The sequence below is a fragment of the Puntigrus tetrazona genome, chromosome 5 (assembly GCF_018831695.1).
Source record: "Puntigrus tetrazona isolate hp1 chromosome 5, ASM1883169v1, whole genome shotgun sequence".
In the NCBI taxonomy this organism is placed as follows: Eukaryota; Metazoa; Chordata; class Actinopteri; order Cypriniformes; family Cyprinidae; genus Puntigrus; species Puntigrus tetrazona.
Genome location: NC_056703.1, coordinates 25,882,729 through 25,897,389, shown reverse-complemented (window position 1 = coordinate 25,897,389; position 14,661 = coordinate 25,882,729). Strand labels below are relative to the sequence as shown.

The 14,661-nt window shown below is 49.8% G+C and overlaps 5 non-coding genes across 5 annotated transcripts; all 5 read left to right on the top strand.

Annotated features, from left to right (window-relative positions):
- Positions 1 to 1,168: 1,168 nt before the first annotated feature.
- On the top strand, positions 1,169 to 1,251 carry trnas-cga. Its single transcript has one exon. It is a non-coding gene; the product is annotated as a tRNA-Ser (tRNA).
- Positions 1,252 to 4,980: 3,729 nt separating this feature from the next.
- trnal-cag lies at positions 4,981 to 5,061 on the top strand. Its single transcript has one exon. It is a non-coding gene; the product is annotated as a tRNA-Leu (tRNA).
- A 1,818-nt stretch (positions 5,062 to 6,879) lies between these two features.
- On the top strand, positions 6,880 to 6,962 carry trnal-cag. The gene has a single exon. It is a non-coding gene; the product is annotated as a tRNA-Leu (tRNA).
- Positions 6,963 to 8,793: 1,831 nt separating this feature from the next.
- trnal-aag lies at positions 8,794 to 8,876 on the top strand. The gene has a single exon. It is a non-coding gene; the product is annotated as a tRNA-Leu (tRNA).
- Positions 8,877 to 9,948: 1,072 nt separating this feature from the next.
- On the top strand, positions 9,949 to 10,032 carry trnal-cag. The gene has a single exon. It is a non-coding gene; the product is annotated as a tRNA-Leu (tRNA).
- The last annotated feature ends 4,629 nt before the right edge of the window (positions 10,033 to 14,661 follow it).

Genomic DNA, 14,661 nt, shown 5'->3' with positions numbered 1-14,661 from the left:
AAGGCGCGCTGCGTTAAGTTGCGATCTCCTCTGGAGGCGTGGGTTCGAATCCCACTTCTGACGAGCGGCAGAACAGCGAGGAGCTAGCTTTGGGACCTTTACTCTGGCTCAGAGTCAGCTCCGGACAAGCGAGAGTGTGTCAGGATAGGCTGCGAATTTGGCTGAAGAGCCCGATTCCCTGATGACAGAACCCTTTTGCTTCAAGGCATTAAGCACAATGAAACCATTTTAAAGAAAATACGTCCACAAAGACTGTTCACGTTGCATGAATTAGTCAGCATTAGTCAGCATGAGTTTCGAGGCATTTTTATATAAAAACACGATGGCATTGGACTGAATGCAGTGTCTTATACTTGCTGCCTGTTCAGGTGAACAACGAAGCACTAGCTTTCAGGTCCTTTCCTTTAGTTCTACGACCTCCCATTGACAGAAAGATTTCACTTCAAATGCGCGTTACTGACGATGTTCACCTAAATGAAAGCTCACCAAGGGCCAGTTGGTCGTTGCATAAATCACTGCATTAGTTCCTTTCTTCTTTGTTCTTCCTGAAGACCAAAGTCCACAAACAGGATCCTCACACTAAGTCCCTGGTCTGTTTAGGTGTTGCAGAACATTATGCATTCCCGTATGTGACTGCATCATCCACTGACCTGTTTGCTCTGTCCAGTAAGGGTCCTGTAAAAGTCCTTCAGATAAGCCAAAACCAGTTTTCAAATGATTTCATGACCACAGATGTTAGAGCCACGGGTCTGAAATCATTAAGTCCAATAATTGGGGTTTCTTTGGGATGGGGATGATGGTGGGCGTTTGAAGCTTATGAAGGCACTACGCAGCTCCAATAATCTGTTGAAAATCTGTGTGTGAAGGCGGGGGGCCAGTTGGTGGCACAGGTTTTCAGACAGGCTGGAGTCACACCGTCTGGGCCTGGTGCCTTTTCTTCTTTTGTTCTTCCTGAAGACCTGGCACCGCGTCATCTTCGCTGAGTTGAAGAGGCAGGTGTGTGTGGGAGGGGGATTACAGGAGGTGAGAATGGTTTCTTTTCAATCCTGCAGTAGAACTTCGTTCAGGTGCGTCTGCCAGTTGTTGATTTGCCACCGTGGTGGGGGCCGGATTCAGGTCTTTTCCCGTTGCTCTAGCGCCAATGCGTCGGCGATGTGACAGCGTGTGTGTCAGGATGGCCGAAGCGGTCTAAAGCGCTGCGTTCGAGTCGCAGATCTCCTCTGGGCGTGGGTTCGAATCCCACTTCTGACGAAGCGGCAAAACCTTTGGCTTCAGTTCTCTTAGACGTTTCCCCAGTAGGCTGGTAACTCTGCTCCAGGCTTTTGCTGGAATCACGATTCTGAGACTGACGTGCTGCCTAACTGACCAGGCAGAACAGCAAGGAGCTAGCTTTGGGACCTTTACTGTGGCTCTAGAGTCAGCTCTGGACATGCCAGTGTGTCAGGATGGCTGTAATTCGGCTGAAGAGAATCACAAAAGATTCCCATTGGTGGAACCTTTAGCTTGGGAGGCCAGCACAATGAAACCTTGAGAAAACCTCACAAAGACACACGGTGCATGAATTACTGCATTAGTTCAGCATGAGTTTCGAGACAACTCATATCAAAGGATGGCACAGGACTGAAAGCAATGTGGATGGATGGGATTCAGCAAACTGATTTGGAACCTGACAACACGCCATGTTGCTGGCCCTCCAGAGGAGCTGTGCACCACTGGCAGAAACAGAGAAATCTGCTCTTTCGTCCAAGTGCTCTCAGGTATCAAAAGCAAAAGCACCAAGCTGCCCGTGTGAGGCTGAACTCCACGACCTTCAGATTATGAGACTGGCGCGCTGCCTAACTTTCGCCATGCGAGGCTGGTGAGCTTACGGCGCCAGAACAGTAAAGCTTACCAGTTTTCCAGGTCTGTTCCTGCCCAGCTCCAAGCGGCAATGCGTCGGCAGTGAGCAAGCACCTTTGTCAGGATGGCCGGCGGTCTGAGCGCTGCGTTAGGTGCATGATCTCCTCTGGGGCGTGGGTTGAATCCACTTCTGACGACGGCGGCAGAACAGCAAGAGCTAGCTTTGGGACCTTTACTCTGGCTCAGAGTCAGCTCCGGACAAGCGAGTGTGTCAGGATGGCTGCAATTTGGCTGAAATTCCCATTGACAGAACCTTTTGCTTCAAAGGCCTGCACAATGAAACCTTAAGAAAACGTCACAAAGACACACGTTGCATGAATTAGTCAGCATTAGTCAGCATGAGTTTCGGGGACATTTTATATAAAAGATGGCATTGGACTGAATGCAGTGTCTTACTCTTGCTGCCTGTTCAGGTAGAACAACGAAGCACTAGCTTTCAGGTCCGCTTCCTTTAGTTCTAGGACCTCCATTGACAGAAGATTTCGCTAAATGCCAACCAGATGTTCACCTAAGTAAAGCTCACCCAGGACACACGTTGCATAAATCACTGCATTAGTTCAGCCGAACCAAAGTCCTGAAACAGGATCCTCATAAGTCCAACTGGTCTGTTTAGGTGTTGCAGAGCATTATGCATTCCATATTGACTGCATCATCCACTGGCCTGTTTGCTCTGTCCAGTAAGGGTCCTGTAAAGTCCTTCAGATAAGCCAAAACCAGTTTTCAAATGATTTCCACATGACCACAGATGTTAGAGCCACGGGTCTGAAATCATTAAGTCCAATAATTGGGGTTTCTTTGGATGGGGATGATGGTGGAGCGTTTGAAGCATGAAGGCACTACACGCAGCTCAATAATCTGTTGAAAATCTGTGTTGTGAAGAGCGGGGGCCAGTTGGTCGGCACAGGTTTTCAGAGACAGGCTGGAAGTCACACCGTCTGGGCCTGGTGCCTTTCTTCTTTTGTTCTTCCTGAAGACCTGGCACCGTCATCTTCGCTGAGTTGAAGGGGGTGGTGTGGGGAGAGGGGATTACAGGAGGTGAGAATGGTTTCTTTTCAATCCTGCAGTAGAACTTCGTTCCGGTCGTCTGCCAGTTGTTGATTTGCCACACGTGGTGGGGGCGGATTCAGGTCTTTTCCCGTTGCTCTGGCGCCAATGCGTCGATGTGACAACGTGTGTCAGGATGTCCCGGCGGTCTAAGCGCTGCGTTCAGGTCGCCAGTCTCCTCTGGAGCGTGGGTTCGAATCCACTTCTGACAGGCGGCCAAACCTTTGGCTTCAGTTCTCTTAGGCGTTTCCCCAGTAGGCTGGTAACTCTGCTCAGGCTTTGCTGGAATCACGATTCTGAGACTGACGTGCTGCCCTAACTGACCAGGCAGAACAACAAGGAGCTAGCTTTCGGGACCTTTACTGTGGCTCTAGAGTCAGCTCTGGACATGCCAGTGTGTCAGGATGGCTGTAATTCGGCTGAAGAAATCACAAAGATTCCCATTGGCCGGAACCTTTGGCAGGAGGCCAGCACAATGAAACCTTGAAAACCTCACAAAGACACACGGTGCATGAATTACTGCATTAGTTCAGCATGAGTTTCGAGAGACAACTCATATCAAAAGGGATGGCACACAGGACTGAAAGCAATGTGGATGGATGGGATTCAGCAAACTGATTTGGAACCTGACAACCACGCCATGTTGCTGGCCCTCCAGAGGAGCTGTGCACCACGGCAGAAACAGAGAAATCTGCTCTTTCGTCCAAGTGCTCTCAGGTATCAAAAGCAAAAGCACCAAGCTGCCCGTGTGAGGGCCTCGAACTCCACGACCTTCAGATTATGAGACTGGCGGCTGCCTAACTTTCGCCATGAGGCTGGTGAGCTCACGGCGCAGAACAGTAAAGCACCAGTTTTCAGGTCTGTTCCTGTAGCTCTAAGCGGCAATGCGTCGGCAGTGAGCAAGCACCTTTGTCAGGATGGCCGGCGGTCTAAGGGCGCTGCGTTAAGGTGTGAGTCTCCTCTGGAGCGTGGGTTCGAATCCCACTTCTGACAGGCGGCAGAACAGCAAGGAGCTAGCTTTGGGACCTTTACTCTGGCTCCAGAGTCAGCTCGGACAAGCGAGTGTGTCAGGATGGCTGCAATTTGGCTGAAGATTCCCATTGACAGAACCTTTTTGCTTCAAAGAGCCTGCACAATGAAACCTTAAGAAAAGCGTCACAAAGACACCGCGTTGCATGAATTAGTCAGCATTAGTCAGCATGAGTTTCGAGGACATTTTATATAAAAGATGGCATTGGACTGAATGCAGTGTCTTATACTTGCTGCCTGTTCAGGTAGAACAACGAAGCACTAGCTTTCAGGTCCTTTCCTTTAGTTCTCGACCTCCCATTGACAGAAGATTTCGCTTCAAATGCCAGCACGATGTTCACCTAAATGAGAAAGCTCACCAGGACACACGTTGCATAAATCACTGCATTAGTTCAGCCCGAACCAAAGTCCACAAACAGGATCCTCACATAAGTCCCTGGTCTGTTTAGGTGTTGCAGAAACATTATGCATTCCCATATTGACTGCATCATCCACTGACCTGTTTGCTCTGTCCAGTAAGGGTCCTGTAAAGTCCTTCAGATAAGCCAAAACCAGTTTTCAAATGATTTCATGACCACAGATGTTAGAGCCACGGGTCTGAAATCATTAAGTCCAATAATTTGGGGTTTCTTTGGGATGGGGATGATGGTGGGCGTTTGAAGCATGAAGGCACTACACGCAGCTCAATAATCTGTTGAAAATCTGTGTGAAGGCGGGGCCAGTTGGTCGGCACAGGTTTTCAGACAGGCTGGAGTCACACCGTCTGGGCCTGGTGCCTTTCTTCTTTTGTTCTTCCTGAAGACCTGGCACCACGTCATCTTCGCTGAGTTGAAGGGCAGGTGTGGGGAGAGGGGATTACAGGAGGTGAGAATGGTTTCTTTTCAATCCTGCAGTAGAACTTCGTTCAGGTCGTCTGCCAGTTGTTGATTTGCCACCGTGGTGGGGGCGGAGTTCAGGTCTTTTCCCGTTGCTCTAGCGCCAATGCGTCGGCGATGTGACAGCGTGTGTGTCAGGATGGCGAGCGGTCTAAGGCGCTGCGTTCAGGTCGCAGTCTCCTCTGGAGCGTGGGTTCGAATCCCACTTCTGACAGGCGGCAAAACCTTGGCTTCAGTTCTCTTAGGCGTTTCCCCAGTAGGCTGGTAACTCTGCTCAGGCTTTGCTGGAATCACGATTCTGAGACTGACGTGCTGCCTAACTGACCAGGCAGAACAGCAAGGAGCTAGCTTTGGGACCTTTACTGTGGCTCTAGAGTCAGCTCTGGACATGCCAGTGTGTCAGGATGGCTGTAATTCGGCTGAAGAGAATCACAAAAGATTCCCATTGGCGGAACCTTTAGCTTGGGAGGCCAGCACAATGAAACCTTAAGAAAACCTCACAAAGACACACGGTGCATGAATTACTGCATTAGTTCAGCATGAGTTTCGAGACAACTCATATCAAAGGATGGCACAGGACTGAAAGCAATGTGGATGGATGGGATTCAGCAAACTGATTTGGAACCTGACAACACGCCATGTTGCTGGCCCTCCAGAGGAGCTGTGCACCACGGCAGGAAACAGAGAAATCTGCTCTTTCGTCCAAGTGCTCTCAGGTATCAAAAGCAAAAGCACCAAGCTGCCCGTGTGAGGCTCGAACTCACGACCTTCAGATTATGAGACTGGCGCTGCTGCTAACTGCGCCAGCGAGGCTGGTGAGCTACGGCGCAGAACAGTAAAGCACCAGTTTTCAGGTCTGTTCCTGTAGCTCTAGCGGCAATGCGTCGACAGTGAGCAAGCACCTTTGTCAGGATGGCCGAGCGGTCTGAATACGGCGCTGCGTTAAGGTCAACAGTCTCCTCTGGAGCGTGGGTTCGAATCCCACTTCTGACAGGCGGCAGAACAGCAGGAGCTAGCTTTGGGACCTTTACTCTGGCTCCAGAGTCAGCTCCGGACAAGCGAGTGTGTCAGGATGGCTGCAATTTGGCTGAAGATTCCCATTGACAGAACCTTTTGCTTCAAAGGCCTGCACAATGAAACCTTAAGAAAACGTCACAAAGACACACGTTGCATGAATTAGTCAGCATTAGTCAGCATGAGTTTCCGAGACATTTTATATAAAAGATGGCATTGGACTGAATGCAGTGTCTTATACTTGCTGCCTGTTCAGGTAGAACAACGAAGCACTAGCTTTCAGGTCCTTTCCTTTAGTTCTCGACCTCCCATTGACAGAAGATTTCACTTCAAATGCCAGCACGATGTTCACCTAAATGAAAGCTCACCAGGACACACGTTGGTATAAATCACTGCATTAGTTCAGCCGAACCAAAGTCCACAAACAGGATCCTCACATAAGTCCCTGGTCTGTTTAGGTGTTGCAGAACATTATGCATTCCCATATTGACTGCATCATCCACTGACCTGTTTGCTCTGTCAGTAAGGGTCCTGTAAAGTCCTTCAGATAAGCCAAAACCAGTTTTCAAATGATTTCATGACCACAGATGTTAGAGCCACGGGTCTGAAATCATTAAGTCCAGTAATTTGGGGGTTTCTTTGGGATGGGGATGATGGTGGAGCGTTTGAAGCATGAAAGGCACTACACGCCAGCTCCAATAATCTGTTGAAAATCTGTGTGAAGACGGGGCCAGTTGGTGGCACAGGTTTTCAGACAGGCTGGAGTCACACCGTCTGGGCCTGGTGCCTTTCTTCTTTTGTTCTTCCTGAAGACCTGGCACACGTCATCTTCGCTGAGTTGAAGGGCAGGTGTGGGGAGAGGGGATTACAGGAGGTGAGAATGGTTTCTTTTCAATCCTGCAGTAGAACTCGTTCAGGTCGTCTGCCAGTTGTTGATTTGCCACCGTGGTGGGGGACGGATTTCAGGTCTTTTCCCGTTGCTCTAGCGCCAATGCGTCGGCGATGTGGTAGCGTGTGTGTCAGGATGGCAGAGCGGTCTAAAGCGCTGCGTTCAGGTCGCAGTCTCCTCTGGAGGCGTGGGTTCGAATCCCACTTCTGACAGGCGGCAAAACCTTTGGCTTCAGTTCTCTTAGACGTTTCCCCAGTAGGCTGGTAACTCTGCTCAGGCTTTTGCTGGAATCACGATTCTGAGACTGACGTGCTGCCTAACTGACCAGGCAGAACAGCAAGGAGCTAGCTTTCGGGACCTTTACTGTGGCTCTAGAGTCAGCTCTGGACATGCCAGTGTGTCAGGATGGCTGTAATTCGGCTGAAGAGAATCACAAAGATTCCCATTGTGGAACCGGAACCTTTAGCTTGGGAGGCCAGCACAATGAAACCTTAAGAAAACCTCACAAAGACACACGGTGCATGAATTACTGCATTAGTTCAGCATGAGTTTCGAGACAACTCATATCAAAGGATGGCACAGGACTGAAAGCAATGTGGATGGATGGGATTCAGCAAACTGATTTGGAACCTGACAACACGCCATGTTGCTGGCCCTCCAGAGGAGCTGTGCACACGGCAGGAAACAGAGAAAATCTGCTCTTTCGTCCAAGTGCTCTCAGGTATCAAAAGCAAAAGCACCAAGCTGCCCGTGTGAGGCTCGAACTCACGACCTTCAGATTATGAGACTGGCGCGGCTGCCTAGCTTTAATGCCAGCGAGGCTGGTGAGCTTGCGGCGCAGAACAGTAAAGCACCAGTTTTCAGGTCTGTTCCTGTAGCTCTAGCGGCAATGCGTCGACAGTGAGCAAGCACCTTTGTCCAGGATGGCCGGCGGTCTAAGGCGCTGCGTTAAGGTCGCAGTCTCCTCTGGGCGTGGGTTCAATCCACTTCTGACAGGCGGCAGAACAGCAAGGAGCTAGCTTTTCGGGACCTTTACTCTGGCTCCAGAGTCAGCTCCGGACAAAGCGAGTGTGTCAGGATGGCTGCAATTTGGCTGAAGATTCCCATTGACAGAACCTTTTTGCTTCAAAGGCCTGCACAATGAAACCTTAAGAAAACGTCACAAAGACACACGTTGCATGAATTAGTCAGCATTAGTCAGCATGAGTTTCCGAGACATTTTATATAAAAGATGGCATTGGACTGAATGCAGTGTCTTATACTTGCTGCCTGTTCAGGTAGAACAACGAAGCACTAGCTTTCAGGTCCTTTCCTTTAGTTCTCTGACCTCCCATTGACAGAAGATTTCACTTCAAATGCCAGCACGATGTTCACCTAAATGAAAGCTCACCAGGACACCACGTTGCATAAATCACTGCATTAGTTCAGCCGAACCAAAGTCCACAAACAGGATCCTCACATAAGTCCCTGGTCTGTTTAGGTGTTGCAGAACATTATGCATTCCCATATTGACTGCATCATCCACTGACCTGTTGCTCTGTCCAGTAAGGGTCCTGTAAAGTCCTTCAGATAAGCCAAAACCAGTTTTTCAAATGATTTCATGACCACAGATGTTAGAGCCACGGGTCTGAAATCATTAAGTCCAATAATTTGGGGTTTCTTTGGGATGGGGATGATGGTGGAGCGTTTGAAGCATGAAGGCACTGCACGCAGCTCAATAATCTGTTGAAAATCTGTGTGAAGACGGGGGCCAGTTGGTCGGCACAGGTTTTCAGACAGGCTGGAGTCACACCGTCTGGGCCTGGTGCCTTTCTTCTTTTGTTCTTCCTGAAGACCTGGCACACGTCATCTTCGCTGAGTTGAAGGGCAGGTGTGGGGGAGAGGGGGATTACAGGAGGTGAGAATGGTTTCTTTTCAATCCTGCAGTAGAACTTCGTTCAGGTCGATCTGCCAGTTGTTGATTTGCCACCGTGGTGGGGGACGGATTTCAGGTCTTTTCCCGTTGCTCTAGCGCCAATGCGTCGGCGATGTGACAGCGTGTGTGTCAGGATGGCCGAGCGGTCTAAGGCGCTGCGTTAAGGTCGCAGTCTCCTCTGGAGGCGTGGGTTCGAATCCCACTTCTGACAGGCGGCAGAACAACAAGGAGCTAGCTTTCGGGACCTTTACTCTGGCTCTAGAGTCAGCTCCGTACAAGCGAGTGTGTCAGGATGGCTGCAATTTGTCTGAAGGCGCACAAAAGATTCCCATTGACAGAACCTTTTGCTTCAAAACCTTTTTGGCCCAAAGGCTGCACAATGAAACCTTAAGAAAGCGTCCACAAGACACACGTTGCATGAATTAGTCAGCATTAGTCAGCATGAGTTTCCGAGACATTTTATATAAAAAGATGGCATTGGACTGAATGCAGTGTCTTATACTTGCTGCCTGATCAGGTAGAACAATGAAGCACTAGCTTTCAGGTCCTTTCCTTTAGTTCTACGACCTCCCATTGACAGAAGATTTCACTTCAAATGCCAGCACGATGTTAACCTAAATGAAAGCTCACCAGGACACACGTTGCATAAATCACTGCATTAGTTCAGCCGAACCAAAGTCCACAAACAGGATCCTCACAGTCCCTGGTCTGTTTAGGTGTTGCAGAACATTATGCATTCCCATATTGACTGCATCATCCACTGGCCTGTTTGCTCTGTCAGTAAGGGTCCTGTAAAGTCCTTCAGATAAGCCAAAACCAGTTTTTCAAATGATTTCATGACCACAGATGTTAGAGCCACGGGTCTGAAATCATTAAGTCCAATAATTTTAGGTTTCTTTTGGGATGGGGATGATGGTGGAGGCGTTTGAAGCATGAAAGGCACTACCGCAGCTCAATAATCTGTTGAAAATCTGTGTGAAGGCGGGGGCCAGTTGGTGAAGCACAGGTTTTCAGACAGGCTGGAGTCACACCGTCTGGGCCTGGTGCCTTTCTTCTTTTGTTCTTCCTGAAGACCTGGCACACGTCATCTTCGCTGAGTTGAAGGGAGCAGGTGTGGGGAGAGGGGATTACAGGAGGTGAGAATGGTTTCTTTTCAATCCTGCAGTAGAACTTCGTTCAGGTGTGTCTGCCAGTTGTTGATTTGCCACCGTGGTGAGGGACAGGGTTTCAGGTCTTTTCCCGTTGCTCTAGCGCCAATGCGTCGGCGATGTGACAGCGTGTGTGTCAGGATGGCGGAGCGGTCTAAGGCGCTGCGTTCAGGTCGCCAGTCTCCTCTGGAGGCGTGGGTTCGAATCCCACTTCTGACAGGCGGCAAAACCTTTGGCTTCAGTTCTCTTAGACATTTCCCCAGTAGGCTGGTAACTCTGCTCAGGCTTTTGCTGGAATCACGATTCTGAGACTGACGTGCTGCCTAACTGACCAGGCAGAACAGCAAAGGAGCTAGCTTTCAGGGACCTTTACTGTGGCTCTAGAGTCAGCTCTGGACATGCCAGTGTGTCAGGATGGCTGTAATTCACTGAAGAGAATCACAAAAGATTCCATTGGCTGGAACCTTTAGCAGGAGGCCAGCACAGTAGAGCAACCTTAAGAAAACCTCACAAAGAGACACGGTTGCATAAATTACTGCATTAGTTCAGCACATGAGTTTCGAGACAACTCATATCAAAGGATAGCACAGGACTGAAAGCAATGTGGATGGATGGGATTCAACAAACTGATTTGGAACAAACAACACGCCATGTTGCTGGCCCTCCAGAGAGCTGTACTGCGGCAGAAACAGAGAAATCTGCTCTTTTCGTCCAAGTGCTCTCCAGGTATCAAAAGCAAAGCACCAGCTGCCCGTGTAAGGCTCGAACTCCACGACCTTCCAGATTATGAGACGCGGCGGCTGCCTAACATGCGCCAGCTTGAGGCTGGTGAGCTTACGGCTCAGAACAGTAAAGCGCCAGTTTTCCAGGTCTGTTCCTCTGTAGCTCTAAGCGGCTGTAATCGTCGGCGATGAGCAAGCACCTTTGTCAGGATGGCCTTGAGCGGTCTAAGGCAGCTGCGTTAAGTCACGAGTCTCCTCTGGAGGCGTGGGTTGAATCCCACTTCTGACGGCGAGCAGAACAGCAGGAGCTAGCTTTGGGGACCTTTTCTCTGGCTCAGAGTCAGCTCGGGGACAAGCGGTGTGTCAGGATAGCTGTAATTTGGCTGAAGATTCCCATTGACAGAACCTTTGGCTGAGCCCTGCACAATGCCACCTGGAAAGCGTCACAAAGACACGTTGCATGAATTAGTCAGCATTAGTCAGCATGAGTTTCAAGACATTTTATATAAAAAGATGGCATTGGACTGAATGCAGTGTCTTATACTTGCTGCTGTTCAGGTAGAACAACGAAGCACTAGCTTTCCAGGTCCTTTCCTTTAGTTCTCTGACCTCCCATTGACAGAAGATTTCACTTCAAATGCCAGCACGATGTTCACCTAAATGAGAAAGCTCACCCAGGACACCCGTTGCATAAATCACTGCATTAGTTCAGCCAGACCCAAAGTCCACAAACAGGATCCTCCACATAAGTCCCTGGTCTGTTTAGGTGTTGCAGAACATTATGCATTCCCATATTGACTCCATCATCCACTGACCTGTTTGCTCTGTCAGTAAGGGTCCTGTAAAGTCCTTCAGATAAGCCAAAACCAGTTTTCAAATGATTTCATGACCACAGATGTTAGAAACCACGGGTCACAAATCGGTAAGTCCAATAATTTTGGGTTTCTTTGGGATGGGGATGATGGTGGAGCGTTTGAAGCATGAAGGCACTACACGCCAGCTCCAATAATCTGTTGAAAATCTGTGTGAAGGCGGGGCCAGTTGGTCGGCACAGGTTTTCAGACAGGCTGGAGTCACACGTCTGGGCCTGGTGCCTTTCTTCTTTTGTTCTTCCTGAAGACCTGGCACACGTCATCTTCGCTGAGTTGAAGGGCAGGTGTGGGGAGAGGATTACAGGAGGTGAGAATGGTTTCTTTTCAATCCTGCAGTAGGAGCTTCGTTCAGGTCGTCTGCCAGTTGTTGATTTGCCACCGTGGTGGGGACGGATTCAGGTCTTTTCCGTTGCTCGCGCCAATGCGTCGGCGATGTGACAGGCGTGTGTGTCAGGATGGCGAGCGGTCTAAGGCGCTGCGTTCAGGTCGCAGTCTCCTCTGGAGCGTGGGTTCGAATCCACTTCTGACAGGCGGCAAAACCTTTGGCTTCAGTTCTCTTAGACGTTTTCCCCAGTAGGCTGGTAACTCTGCTCAGGCTTTTTGCTGGAATCACGATTCTGAGACTGACGTGCTGCCTAACTGACCAGGCAGAACAGCAAGGCTAGCTTTGGGACCTTTACTGTGGCTCTAGAGTCAGCTCTGGACATGCCAGTGTGTCAGGATGGCTGTAATTCGGCTGAAGAGAATCACAAAAAGATTCCCATTGTGGAACCTTTGGCTTGGGAGGCCAGCACAATGAAGCACTTAAGAAAACCTCCACAAAGACACCACGGTGCATGAATTACTGCATTAGTTCAGCATGAGTTTCCGAGACAACTCATATCAAAGGATGGCACAGGACTGAAAGCAATGTGGATGGATGGGATTCAGCAAACTGATTTGGAACCTGACAACACGCCATGTTGCTGGCCCTCCCAGAGGAGCTGTGCACGGCAGGGAAACAGAGGAATCTGCTCTTTCGTCCAAGTGCTCTCAGGTATCAAAGCAAAAGCGCCAAGCTGCCCGTGTGAGGCTCGAACTCACGACCTTCAGATTATGAGACTGACGGCGCTGCCTAACTGCAAGCCAGCGAGGCTGGTGAGCTTACGGCGCAGAACAGTAAAGCACCAGTTTTCAGGTCTGTTCCTGTAGCTCTAAGCGGCAATGCGTCGACAGTGAGCAAGCACCTTTGTCAGGATGGCGGCGGTCTAAGGCGCTGCGTTAAGGTCGCCAGTCTCCTCTGGAGGCGTGGGTTGAATCCCACTTCTGACAGGCGACAGAACAACGAGGCTAGCTTTGGGACCTTTACTCTGGCTCCAGAGTCAGCTCCGGACAAGCGGAGTGTGTCAGGATGGCTGCAATTTGGCTGAAGATTCCCATTGACAGAACCTTTTTGCTTCAAGGCCTGCACAATGAAACCTTAAGAAAAGCGTCACAAAGACACCGCGTTGCATGAATTAGTCAGCATTAGTCAGCGCTGAGTTTCGAGACATTTTATATAAAAGATGGCATTGGACTGAATGCAGTGTCTTATACTTGCTGCCTGTTCAGGTAGAACAACGAAGCACTAGCTTTCAGGTCCTTTCCTTTAGTTCTCGACCTCCCATTGACAGAAGATTTCACTTCAAATGCCAGCCACGATGTTCACCTAAATGAAAGCTCACCAGGACACACGTTGCATAAATCACTGCATTAGTTCAGCCGAACCAAAGTCCACAAACAGGATCCTCACATAAGTCCCTGGTCTGTTTAGGTGTTGCAGAACATTATGCATTCCCATATTGACTGCATCATCCACTGGCCTGTTTGCTCTGTCAGTAAGGGTCCTGTAAAGTCCTTCAGATAAGCCAAAACCAGTTTTTCAAATGATTTCATGACCACAGATGTTAAGAGCCACGGGTCTGAAATCATTAAGTCCAGTAATTTGGGGTTTCTTTGGGATGGGGATGATGGTGGGCGTTTGAAGCATGAAGAGGCACTACCGCGCAGCTCAATAATCTGTTGAAAATCTGTGTGAAGCGCGGGGGCCAGTTGGTCGGCACAGGTTTTCAGACAGGCTGGAGTCACACCGTCTGGGCCTGGTGCCTTTCTTCTTTGTTCTTCCTGAAGACCTGGCACCACGTCATCTTCGCTGAGTTGAAGGGCAGGTGTGGGGAGAGGGGGATTACAGGAGGTGAGAATGGTTTCTTTTCAATCCTGCAGTAGAACTTCGTTCAGGTCGTCTGCCAGTTGTTGATTTGCCACCGTGGTGGGGGGCCAGTTTCAGGTCTTTTCCGTTGCTCTAGGCGCCAATGCGTCGGCGATGTGACAGCGTGTGTGTGTCAAGGATGGCCGGCGATCTAAGGCGCTGCGTTCCGATCGCAGTCTCCTCTGGGCGTGGGTTCGAATCCACTTCTGACAGGCGGCAAAACCTTTGGCTGCAGTTCTGTTACGACGTTTCCCCAGTAGGCTATTCACTCTGCTCAGGCTTTTGCTGGAATCCTGATTCTGAGACTGGCGTGCTGCCTAACTGACCAGGCACCAGAACAACAAAGGAACTAGCTTTGGACTAATTTTGCTGGCTCTTTAGAGTCCAGCTCTGGACATGCCAGTGTGTCAGGATGGCTGTAGTGCGCAGCTGAAAGAGAATCTAAAGGAGATTCCCATTGGCGGAACCTTTGGCTTGGGAGGTTTCAGCTACAGTGAGAGCTTAAGAAAACCTCACCAAGAGACACGGTGCCTGAATTACTGCATTAGTTCAGCATGAGTTTCCGAGGACAACTCCTTATCAAAGGATGGCACAGGACTGAAAGCAATGTGGATGGATGGGATTCAGCAAACTGATTTGGAACCTGACAACACGCCCATGTTGCTGGCCGTCTCCCGGAGGAGGCTGTGCACGGCAGGAAACAGAGAAAGGTCTGCTCTTGCTCCTCGTCCAAGAAGTGCTCCTCCAGGTATCAAAGCAAAAGCACCAAGCTGCCCCGTGTGAGGCTCAGAGCTCACGCGACCTTCAGAGTATTGCAGAACTGGCCTTTGCCTAACTGCACCAAGCGAGGCTGGTAGGCTTGTCAATGCAGGTCAGTAAAGCACCAGTTTTCAGATCTGCCAAAACAGGTCCTAGCGGCAATGATTCGAAGCACTGATGAGCACACCTTTGTCAGAATGGCCGGGCGGTCTGAAAGGCGCTGCGTTAGTGTCCGCCAATCTCCTCTGGTTTCGTGGAGTTGGAATCA